The sequence below is a fragment of the Lycorma delicatula genome, chromosome 3, assembly GCF_047948215.1.
Source record: "Lycorma delicatula isolate Av1 chromosome 3, ASM4794821v1, whole genome shotgun sequence".
In the NCBI taxonomy this organism is placed as follows: domain Eukaryota; kingdom Metazoa; phylum Arthropoda; class Insecta; order Hemiptera; family Fulgoridae; genus Lycorma; species Lycorma delicatula.
Genome location: NC_134457.1, coordinates 22,472,828 through 22,484,966, shown reverse-complemented (window position 1 = coordinate 22,484,966; position 12,139 = coordinate 22,472,828). Strand labels below are relative to the sequence as shown.

Below are 12,139 nucleotides of genomic sequence, written 5' to 3'. Positions count from 1 at the left end.
TTGTCGTCGAATGGCTTAGACGGTTCGTAATTCATAACCTTGTGGTGGCCCTGAAAAGGGCCGTTTTTTGCGTTAGAGCTGTTGGGTCCGGAAGCCGGTCTCCGGCAAAGTCGGGGAGTTGCGGCTCGTCCATTGAAGTCAGACCGGGCTTCCCCTCAGCGGCAGTTAGGCCCCCCACTACAGCGTGGCAGTGGTGGCCCCCAGAGCCCCGCCGTGTCGGGTCGGCGTCAGTCGTCCTTCGCCGGCGCGGCCGAGGCGGTTCTCCCCGAGCGATCCCACGCTGGGCCAGCTACTGCTGCCTGCCGAGTCCGCCGGCTAGAGGGATTGAACCCCGGCGAGCTGGAGCGGGAAGGTAGCGTCCGCGTCCAGCGGCTCCCTCGGCGGGGATATTGGCATCCGCCGGAAGGTCCCAGGTTGAACCAGCCAGGGAACTCTTGTCTTCTTCTTCTTCTTGTTGGTGTTCTCCAGGAGGTGGTCGACGATGAATTTAAAATTCACTCGTGCACGCTCTTTTATTGTAGCCGGAGGGTGGTGGGGTTGCAGTGCCGCTATGGTGGAAGAACTGCGCGGCGGTAGTGATGCTTGTATCAGCGCGTCCGTATACTGTGCGCCAGCTCACAGTGAGTTGCTATACCGTGTTCGGCCGCCGATATGAAATTAGGCATATATGTGGTAAAAACCCTTTTTCACTTTTCCCCTTCTCTTTTCCCATTTTACCTTTTCTCATTTGGATTTTACCATATTCACTTTCCCCTTTCCATTGCCCGCTTTTCCTTTTCCCCGTTTTCCTCTTTTTTAAATTTCCCGTTCTTCCCTTTTACCTTATTCGATATTTCCTTTTTCCAATTTTTCCCTTTCTCCCTTCACCCCCCCGCGCGTAAATCGGTCCAGCAGTTTTTTTAGTCTATAGTGGACAAACATATCGGAAACATTGTAATGGAATCGTAAAATATCTATTGTAGCGTGTGTTGCTTTTACGTCCAACAAATTGCGCTGTTTTTCAAAAACAGCATGTTTTTACCTGTCACAGGTATGACACTTAGGTATATAAAAACCCGCATATTCGAATGCAACGTTGTGTCAACATTTCAAAGCAATCGGTGAAGAACTTTCGGAGATATAACAATTTGAACAAACGTACATTTACAATTTTATTTATAGAGTTTCTAGAGTTCAAAGTACGTCTAAAGGAAAACTAGTTCATCTTTAACATTTATATTAAAGTTATATTAAATAATGATTTAATCTGTAAGCTTCTTCGGATAAACATTAAAAAATAACCTTGTGGGACAAATGTAATTAATATCTTACTTGGTACAGTGGTATCTAGTGTGTCGTTAAGGAAAATTACTAGATTGAACGATAAAATATTTGAAGTATTTTACGGGATAAAATTTGTACATTTGGATAAGTGCCACTGAAACAAGATAAATATAAAAGAGCCATGTGGATTTTGTATCACTGGTTTTAGTTATAGTTTTATGCTTAAATGTACGTAAAAATAATGTGTACGTAGATGCTTAATTTTAAAGGTTATGATAAAGAAAAAAAATTTCATCAAAAGATGTTTAGTTGTAATATAAAACAATAAGAAAAAAATTTAATTGGACAACATAATTTAATGTTAAAAAATAATTTTATTTTTTAAAAGACTTCATCATACATGAAGCAACAGTTTTTAAATAATGCAAAATATTATAAAAATAAATGGAGATTCTTTGCTTGAAAATAAGTTACAGTCAAATTCCTTTGTTAATAGAACTTAGGTAATATTACGCTTAGATTCTACAAAGTAGTTATTTTATGTCGTTTGATTCTTTTTATATTTCTTTAGAACCTTTAGAGATAGCCTTACTAAAGAAACTATGCTCGGTATTGCCTATAAATTGTGTAAATGCTGATGGTATGTCTGAAGTTTGAACCAGTCAGAAAAAAAAAATATTGGAAAAATGCAAAATCTTACTCTATTATATTTTATGAAGATAGTAAATATTTATCCATGAAACAATTTAACATGATAAAGTGATAAAAAAAACACGTTAGCTGAACGTTTCTTTCCTCTTTCTCTACACAAGATTCCATCAGATTTTAGAAGATATCCTTCTGCTGTTATGAAATATTTAGTTCAAGAACAAGAATAAAAACAGTAGGTATTACAATGAGACGTTTTTTGCAAAATATATTTCAATTATTTTATTATTTACAATTGTTTATATTTACAATAATCTAAGTCTTACATAAATATTTTCATTTCTGAATTATTTATATTTAAAAAGATTTTCTATAAATTACTTTTCCTAACAATTCTGGTGGTAATTAATATATAAGGAAAACCATATTTTTACTTTCCCGTCCAGCGCTATAGCTTTAGAAGGGAAAGTATTGTAATTGGTCCAATTTGGGTATATGCGGTTTTCACCGGATCTTGACGTTTAAACACCTAAGGAACCCAAAAAAAAGGATGGAAATTTTCCGGATGTTCGTATGTACGCGTGTGTTTGATGTCACATCCTAAATCACTCTATATCTGCAGAACTACTCGACCGATTTTGACCACCCTTGGTCAGATTACTTCTATAAATGAGGCATTGATGCCGTTAAATTTTCAACTTAAAAGGTCAAGGGGGTGACGCTGTCGAGCAAGTCACCCTCAGTATCTCGAGATCTTGCCTTATTATGGTCTTATTTTTTTTTTTAGGCACGTTTGTTAAAAATTAAAAAAATAATATTTCCAAAATTTGTTTGCAAAATCGCATCCTCACCCCAAAAATGCTCTAAATAAACTATTAGCGAAGTAGGTATAGTGCGTCATTAGTACCTCCTCTCACCACAAGGAGCGCTAGTGAAGCACTGACGTACAAGTGCTGCAGTCGTTTCTCTCTCTCTTTTTCTGTTTATCCTCTGGAACCACCTTAAGGTATTACTTCAGAGGATGAATGAGTTTGATATGCGTGAATGTAAATGAAGATTAGTCTTCTACAGTCTCAGTTCGACCGTTCCTGAGACGTGTGGTCAATTGAAACTCAACCACCATCAGTATCGACGATCGGCATTCAAATCCGTTTAAAAGAAACCGGCTTTACTAGGACTTGAACCTTAGAACTCTCGACTTCGAAATCAGCTGATTTGCGATGACGAGTTCACCGCTGGACTGACCCGGTGGATTGCTGTAATCGACAGCTATGTTATAACGTCACAAATGAGAGGTAGAATTAATTCTTTTTTTTTATTATTATAACGTTAAGTAACTTAACAATCTGTTCAGAGTTAAAATTGAACAATAAGTAAATAAGCTAAATATTTGGAATGAAGATTAAGAAGTTATAAATACATTAAAAAGATTAAGAAGTTTACAAACTTCTGATGAAGACCGGATATGTGTTTTGAGCTGGTGGAGCAGAATCCAACTTGGGAGTGTAGGCCCACGACGCTGTCAGAATCAATTTTTGGTCAATTCGTGTACTGCATTATCCACATCGGACGATAATTTTAAAGGCATGTTCAACCTTGTGTTTTCCTTCAAAAAGTCTTGAAAACGTCGTTTACTGGTCAATTTACTAAACTAAGTGCGAGATCGAGCAGTTAGCATAACGTCAAAAGATATCGTAAGCACAACAGGTGTATGATCTGATGTCAAAATGTGGTCCAACATGTAAATAGTTTTCAGATATACCTTTGAAAATAAAAAAATCCAGGAGATAATGGAATTTTAATACGATCTGTAGGCCAGAAGGATGGTTCTCCAGAAAACAAATACTCCAATTATTGTCAGTCACTGATTTGAAAAATGTTCCTGCTTTTTGGTGATGTTAGTCGCGATCCCCAGTGTAGGTGCTTAGATTTCCAATCTCCACCACAGAATTAAGTAAATTAATAATATTTAAAGCGTAAAAAGTATTTAAAGTGGCCGTTAGTACCGTCATATGCGCGCGAATGAAATACGTTATGCGCGCGCTTTAGTTAGAATCATCGAATTAAATAAACAAAACATATTATATTTAAATACAATGATAAATATTTTAAAGTAAGTTGTGTATGTAAGCCGTGCATCAGTAAAAAGCCGCGTGACGGGAAAGTCCTACAATTGTGTTGTCAGCTTTTTATTTATTTTTCCGATTAAGAAAAGGGTAAGTAAAGAAAGCTACATGCCAATAAGCTGGTGTTTTTCTAAATGTAAAAAAACATTCCTTTGACCTTAGCATTAGTATGTTACTTATTTTTAAATCATTAAAAAATAATTCTTAAATATCAGATAAAGTTTTTTAATATAAAAAATCTGATTTAATTTTTTCAGCATCTAGATAATATTATACTACCTCGTAAAGTTTTCATCAACTTTGAGGATAAAACTGAACCGAAGGAAACAAGTTTTAAATGAATTTGTACATTTTGCGTTTTAGCTACATTTTATCTATTTCTCTATTATTTTAAAATTAATAATATACTATAAAATCATTCAAAAGTATTTTTATTTTTATTTGATATTTACCTAAAAAAAGGTAAATAATCGACACGTGATAAGTAAAAATAATAAATTTCTCCTCTTCACCTGAAAGCAAGATTTTATTAAATTCCTTTTCTCTCTTCATCTTATGTAATTACAGGATAACCCTTATATAAAGTAATATATAATGACACGAATATTTTTATTAATTTCTGGAATTGTTATTGTATTTTATTTTTCAACAACTAAGCAAAAAACTGAATTATGCTTTTGGAAAAAAATTTGCGAACAAAAAAATAAATAACTTAGTTTTAAGGATTGTAAAATTAGAATTTACTTCATAATGTACTGTAATACATACTTTTAACAACGATTAAAAAATACATTGTTACTACTGAAAATTACATTTTGTGGTACATAAAAATTAATTAATAATGTGTACAATAAAAAGTAAAAATCAAACTAAAAAAAAATTTAGAAAAACTGAAATAATAATTATTAAAAACCTTTTTAATAATACAAGTATGATAATTAATCTATACTGCAGGTTATAACATCGTAGGAACCTTTTTTTCATTTACATCAAAGAACATTCATAAATAAGAAAACAAACTCGAGGATAAAAAACTAAGAGTTTAATTCTTATGGTTTCTTCAAGATCAAATTTATTTTATATAAATAAGTCTTTACAAGCATACATATAGTTGTCAGTTATATATATATACAAACAACTAAATAAACCACTTAAATTTTAGAAATTTATATGTATGTGTGTATATATATACACACACATATCTAAAATTTAAGTAGTTGTAATATATATTTTATAAAATACCCACAACATACTGCACAAACATTTTATTTAATATGAATCATACATAAATGTCAAGCAGTAAGCATTAATTTCATTCACCTACTATAATTCTTCTATAGCAGCATACATGATTATGAGTAATTTCAAATGAAACAGAAAACATGATAGGTTAACAAACTGATGTAATAAGTTGTGCAGAAAGTAAAAATAAATTGAAAAAAATAAAACTGCATCGGAACTCAAGCTGTAAAGATATTGCAATTATTCAATGCGATATAAAAATGTATGCGATACCAATTTAACGGAAAAAAAATCTCGTTTAAATAAAAATATATTATTTATTGTATAACTGTCATTAAATTAGAATTTATGACTCTCTTTTACAAAAACTTAATGTAACGAAGGAAGGAATAAATAAATAATTTACAACCGAGAAATGTCAGAATTCAAATAAAAGCAAATGAATTCTTGAAAATATACATTCTGGTTAAATATGGATGCATGATAAATATATAATTAGACAGAATAGTATTCATGAAGTATAAATCACAACCATAATGACAACTTTCCTACAAGAAGTTCAGTTGCTAGAGTTCAATGTCCAGTTAACTTTCACAGTGCAAATGTATCCCTAAATAAAATGATGTCTCTAAGGGCTATCGGTTTAAGAATATGGGAATCGATGATGCCAAACTGGTCGGTTTCAGACTTTTTTATTAACTAAAAACAAGCTACATACCACTGACCCAGAAAACCTACACCAATTACAGAAACAATAAATCTATTTAAAATTAATATATTTACACAGAATAATTAAAACTTGCCTCAAATCAATATAAAAAACGAAACAAATGTAATAGAAACCCGTAAATGTCTTTACAAATCAAGGTAGTTAGAAGTTCTACAGGAAGCAGCAAATTTTACAAACACACACACACACACACACATTTTTAAAATTCTATTACAATAAACACCACCTACCTAGTACAGAATATTGGGATAAGACATATCTTAGCTTAATTTTACTATGAAAGTACTTTCGCAGATTCTGCATCTTCTAGTCAAGATTGAAATAATTTAGTTTGGTTTGTATTTGATATAATTACTTGTATAATGTAATTTTCTTTCCATAATTTAATTATTAATTTTATAATGTATATTTCTAAGCGAATAAAATGAAAATATACAATAACAATATATATTGTTATTATCTATACGTATGTTTGTTTTATCTTAAGAAAGGGCTTGGTAGATCTTTATCAGTTAATAGTAACACTCATTCAAGAAATATAAATTTTAGAAACAATTTTTAAAGTAAACATCTTTTGTTCACTAATGAACTATAATGATATTCTAGTCGGTATGAGACTTTATATATATAATTTTAATTACCTAATTATTCATTTAATAAATTACTGGATATACTTGTAAATAATTTGAAAGGGATCAACTGGCTGAAAATAAGTAACCTCTGTCCGCTTGATAATATATATTGTAATCTAATTTTTTTTTGACAAAAAACATAATTTCTGCTATTAATAAAGTATTAATTCTTATAGTTAATATCTTTTCCTATTAGGGTTTACGAATTCTGAATTTTATACTTCTGTTAATTACATAAGTTTACAAACACTTCTTATTACTGATATTGTAATCTTATAAAAGGCCTTAATACATACAACACTTCTTATTACTGATATTGTAATCTTATAAAAGGCCTTAATACATACATCATACATGAGCTTTTTTAAACAAACTTGTTTAGGAAACTTTTTAAATTGCTGACCAGAAATATCCATCAATTACTTGCTGGAGATTTTTCTTTTTTTTTTAATTTTTGAAAATCAGTTAATGTAATAATAGACGTGGAATATAAATTATAATCAATTTTGTTTTAACAAATGATTACAGGCAAAAGATTTTAAATATATATCTGTATAACGACAGTTATCCATGTATACAATATTTACAATTAATTATAATAAAATTAACAAAATTATTTATAACACACTAACTATACGGCTGATGTAATTCTTCAAAAATTTAAGTTAAACTATGTCAGTAAGGTAAAACTTAAAAAAATTAAGATTTAAAAATGGTATATTAATGTGAATCAACTGTAGAGATAATAAAATAAATTAAAAAAACTTTACTGTTTAATATTCAACAGGATATTTCATGTTGCTTGCCAAGGAATGTGTCTGATGATAATGTGTGAATATTATATGACCGAGTGCGCGTTTAAGGGTAGAGAATGCATAACAGCTCTCTTTCTCCTTTGTGTACAACACAACACAGGAAAACAGGCGGGGGGAGGATGAGAGAAGAAATATTATCAAGGTGATGTAAGGTAACAATACAGGTAAGGAATATTAAAACTTAATATATATCTTCTCTATTTAACTACCAGGCATCATTGTCATCAAAAATAATATCATCTTACACTGTGTACACAAAATTAATCTAACCAAATAATATCCCAATCTCTTCCTAGGGTTTCCTTCTGTCTTCAATTTTACAGGAAAATGCCATGGTTTTTCACACTATTCTTCAATATTCTTTAGGATGTACACAATTATTCTGAAAAGTATATTTATTTTTCTTTAGGGATATATATATATATAGACATTACATCCCTACTGAGTAGAGGTATGCAGAGTATCCCGATAGGTAATGGCCTCAATGAGCTGATTCAGGACATCAAAATAAACAAAAAAGATTTACATGGACTAATAAAAATACCCTATCTCACTTCACTTTGCGTGTTTTTTTTTTTTTTATAAAAATCTTATTTTAAGAACATATTAATAAATTTTAATGACATTTTCTTTACATATACCCAATAACATTCTCTACAAAATAAATAAGTTTGAAAAGTTTTCCTATGAAAATTCCTGTTTTACTAATACTAATAATAGAAATTAATAAATCTTTGTGATCAACTTTAACAATTTCAGCCTATCTCAGGTGTTTATAACTGATTTGAACAAATGTTATGTCAATTTGTTGGTAATAACAGGTTTAACATTTTATTTGATAAAAATATAATTAAATAAAACTGATATTTTTTTTAGCAACAATGATTAAAAAATTGATATGGTTGCCATTTTGGAATTTTTAAAAGTAAAATTTTCAAATTTATTTGTTTTGTAGAAAATATTGTTGGATATATGTACACTAAATTTCATTAAAATATCTCAATCCTTTCTTAATATAAAATCTATTCCCTTTCAGTTTATAGCTTATTATTCCTACATTTATTTTTTTAAACACTGGTTTAAGTAGTACTAATCAGAATAAAGGAAATTTTTCAACTGCTAATAAAATATAAATTTTTAAAAATCCCATGGAAAAACAATTTCCAAATAATTTGAAAATAAGTCATGAACAATTTTTTTGTCGTGCTGTTTAAGAAAGTTTGTGGATGATTAAAAAAGAATAATTTTCATTTTTTGAGATTGTTTTCTTTCTTTAATAAAGTATACACTGTATTTTTTATCAAATATTATACCATAAGATCTATTATGAACTTCGACTAATTAGATTAACTTTAATTAAATTATTAACGCAGATGCCACAAACTAGTAATCTTATTATGTTAAAATACTGCATATAAGAGTACAAAAAATATTTGGGTTCTGGGTAAGATAGTTCCTTAAAAATTATTGTTTCACAATACATTAAATATCTTAGGTATTAGCAATCTGGAAATTGAAGGGTTTGAAGTAAGAGAAAATATCAATGTGTAAAATCATAATGTTGTTGTGATAGATTTTGTTGTGTAGTTGTGTGTATAGATTATGAAAATTAAGAATGCTGGGTGTAACCCAACGGGTTGGTCTAGTGGTGAACACATCCTTTCAAATCAGCTGATTTGGAAGTTGAGTTCCAGCGTTCAAGTCCTAGTAACGTCAGTTATTTTTATAGAATTTGAATACTGGATCATGGATATTGGTGTTCTTTGGTGGTTGGGTACACACAAATCAGGAATGGTCGAACTGAGACTGTACAAGACTAAACTTCATTTACACTCATACATCCTCTGAAGTATTATCTGAACAGTAATTCCTGAAGGCTAAACAGGAAAAAAAGAAAGAAAGAATGCTGGGTGTAGTTCATTCCCATTCTGTTGGCATTTATTAATGGCTAATGACCATAGCAGTTATGTCTTTTAAAATATTAGAAAACAATCCAAATACTCATAACATTCCATTTAATATTCTATTAATAAATTATTGTAGTCAACAGTAATATTTATTTAGATAATGTTCGTAAAATTTGTTTACACATTTTTGATCTTACAGGAAAAAGACCATGAGAAATTTAAAATGTATGGCAGGAAAAACAGTAGTGGGATGCTAAGAAAAGTGTTGTATGTGGTCCATATTTGGTTGTAAATTAAAACAAAGCTCATAACTGTGGGTTGTTTCTGATGCATGACTTACGCATATATGTACACACAACTTAATTTAAAATATTTATAATTTTATTTAATTATAATACTTTTTCATTTATTTAATTCCATAATTCTAACTAAAGCCCACGTATTTAATTGGTAGTACTAGTGGTGACGGTTGGCACTAACTAAACTAATTTCACAACTTATGTAGAATAAATTTTACTTGTACGGTCAGCCGACTGGTTTAGCTGCGAGGTTTAACAAACCAGGTACTGAGTCAATCGGGCGACCGAGTCTGAGACCCAGCCAGACCGAGTTACTTCTTTACACTTTAAATATTATTCATTTATTTAATTCTACTGCTTTCCTGTAATGTCACAACATAGCAGACAACTACAACAGCATTTTTTGAGGTAAGGGTGTGATTTTTCAAATATTTTTGCAAATTTTGTTATTTTTTAATTGTTATCAAATGTGCCTAAGAAAAATATGACCTTAATTAGGTGAAATCTCAAGATACTGAGGGTGATTTTGTTCTACAGCCTCACCCCCTTGACCTTTTAAGTTGAAAATTTAATGGCATCAATGCCTCATATATAGAAGTAATCTGACCAAATCTTGTCAAGTTGATCAAAATATGATATTTTGTGCAACCTATTTTGAGGCCAACACTGAACACACACAAGTACATATGAACATTAATGTCTGGAAAATTTCCATCTGTTTTTTTGGGTTTCTTAGATGTCAAAACGTCAAGAACTGGTGAAAACCATATGCCCTAACTGATTACAATACTTTCCCCTCTAGAGCTATAGTACTATCTAGACAGGAAAGTTAAAGTGATCTTGTAACCATATCTGTTAAACGTTCAATAAAATTCATATAGATGTAGAATTTACTTTTATATAAATAAATGCTCTAAGATACTTGTTTCATAAAAATAATAATTGTCTAAAGAAAAATCTTGTGATTTCAAAAAAATAAAACTAATTTACATAGATCATATCAAACTTTAGTCAAAACATCATTATATACTGATGTCTGAAGAATAGTGTATTCATAAAATCTGAACTTAAAAAAATAAACAAGATGATTAAGTAAATAAAATAAAGGTATAAAAATAAACTATCATATATATACACTCAACACTCTTAAAGTAATTTTGTAATTATAATTTAACAACATAAGAAATTATATATAATACAGTAAATCTTTGCAAAGGATGCTAATTAAAGCAGTTAGGTAAGTCAACAATGAATGGGCGAGTACATTTCACACATTAATTAATTCAATCTGGATGCTACATAGAGTTCATTTTCTCATATGATACAATGGTTGATAAATAATAAATATATACATACATACAGGTTGATAAATAAACATACAGACAAAATTTATGCTATATTCTGCTTTTTTCATAATTTGTAGGTATACTGACACTTCTGTAGGTGTTATAGATGACACTTGAAGGTTGTTTTAGATAGTATTGTTCAGAATAAAGAAATTTGATAATTGTATACGTGAAAAAAATGACCGAAGAAATTACCAGACCTTGAATAATTTAATTTTTGGGAAATAATGTAGAAACTTTATAACTGAACTTTTTTAAGCGAAATACAAACATTAAATGAAATAAGATGTTAATTCACTATGCCGAAACCAAAACTAATCTTAGAGATCTAGATTCAAACATCAGTTACGTGCCCCAGACTTTTCACATCCAATCAACCGATAAATGTCTATATTATTCTATTAAACAACAATATAAAAAATGCAACAATTGTAACTGATTATTTGGATCAAATATATATATATATATATATAAGAACTGTTCATACTTCGATTAGCATTTAATACAATTTATTTAAATCCAATTAGAACTGCACTAATTTTTTTTAATCGATTTTTGACTTTCAAATAAGATACAATCTGATACAATGACAGCGAGAGATAAAAAAAAAAAATCAATAAAAAAAATTGTTTTAATTTGATCTTTGGCCTAAAAACATCCTAAGACATGCAAATTAGTACTAAACATGTATAATTTTAGCTTCCTAGGAATGGAATATTTAATTATGTAGATATAAAGTATAAGTTACAATATAACTGTATTTATAAGGAAACAGGTTTTACAGTTTTTTGAAAAATTGCATTATATGAACAGCCTGAAATAAATGTGTAAAATCATCTAATCTATTAGTGAATTCATTCATCGATACAATTAAGTATCCATCTGAATCAGTGGTTAGTTGAACAGCACCATTACTGAACTGTTCTTTGATGGCGCAGTATCTGAATCCAAGGTGATTTGTTAATATTTAATTGAACTAGAGTACCTATGTTTACCGATATACTTTGATCTTCAGGTGATTAAATAATGATGATGATAATATCTCAGGAATGATTGGCTAAAAATAAATAAAATGAATGTGTTTATTTGACTGAAATTGAGTGCATACTCTACTATTTAAAAATATAATTT

At 29.9% G+C, this 12,139-nt stretch overlaps 1 protein-coding gene across 3 annotated transcripts in view; it reads right to left on the bottom strand.

The window, feature by feature from the left end:
* Window positions 1-12,139, bottom strand: part of Rab23 (RAS oncogene family member Rab23) — a 331,158-nt gene that overhangs the window by 16,861 nt on the left and 302,158 nt on the right. The gene's annotated exons all lie outside the window — the stretch shown is intronic.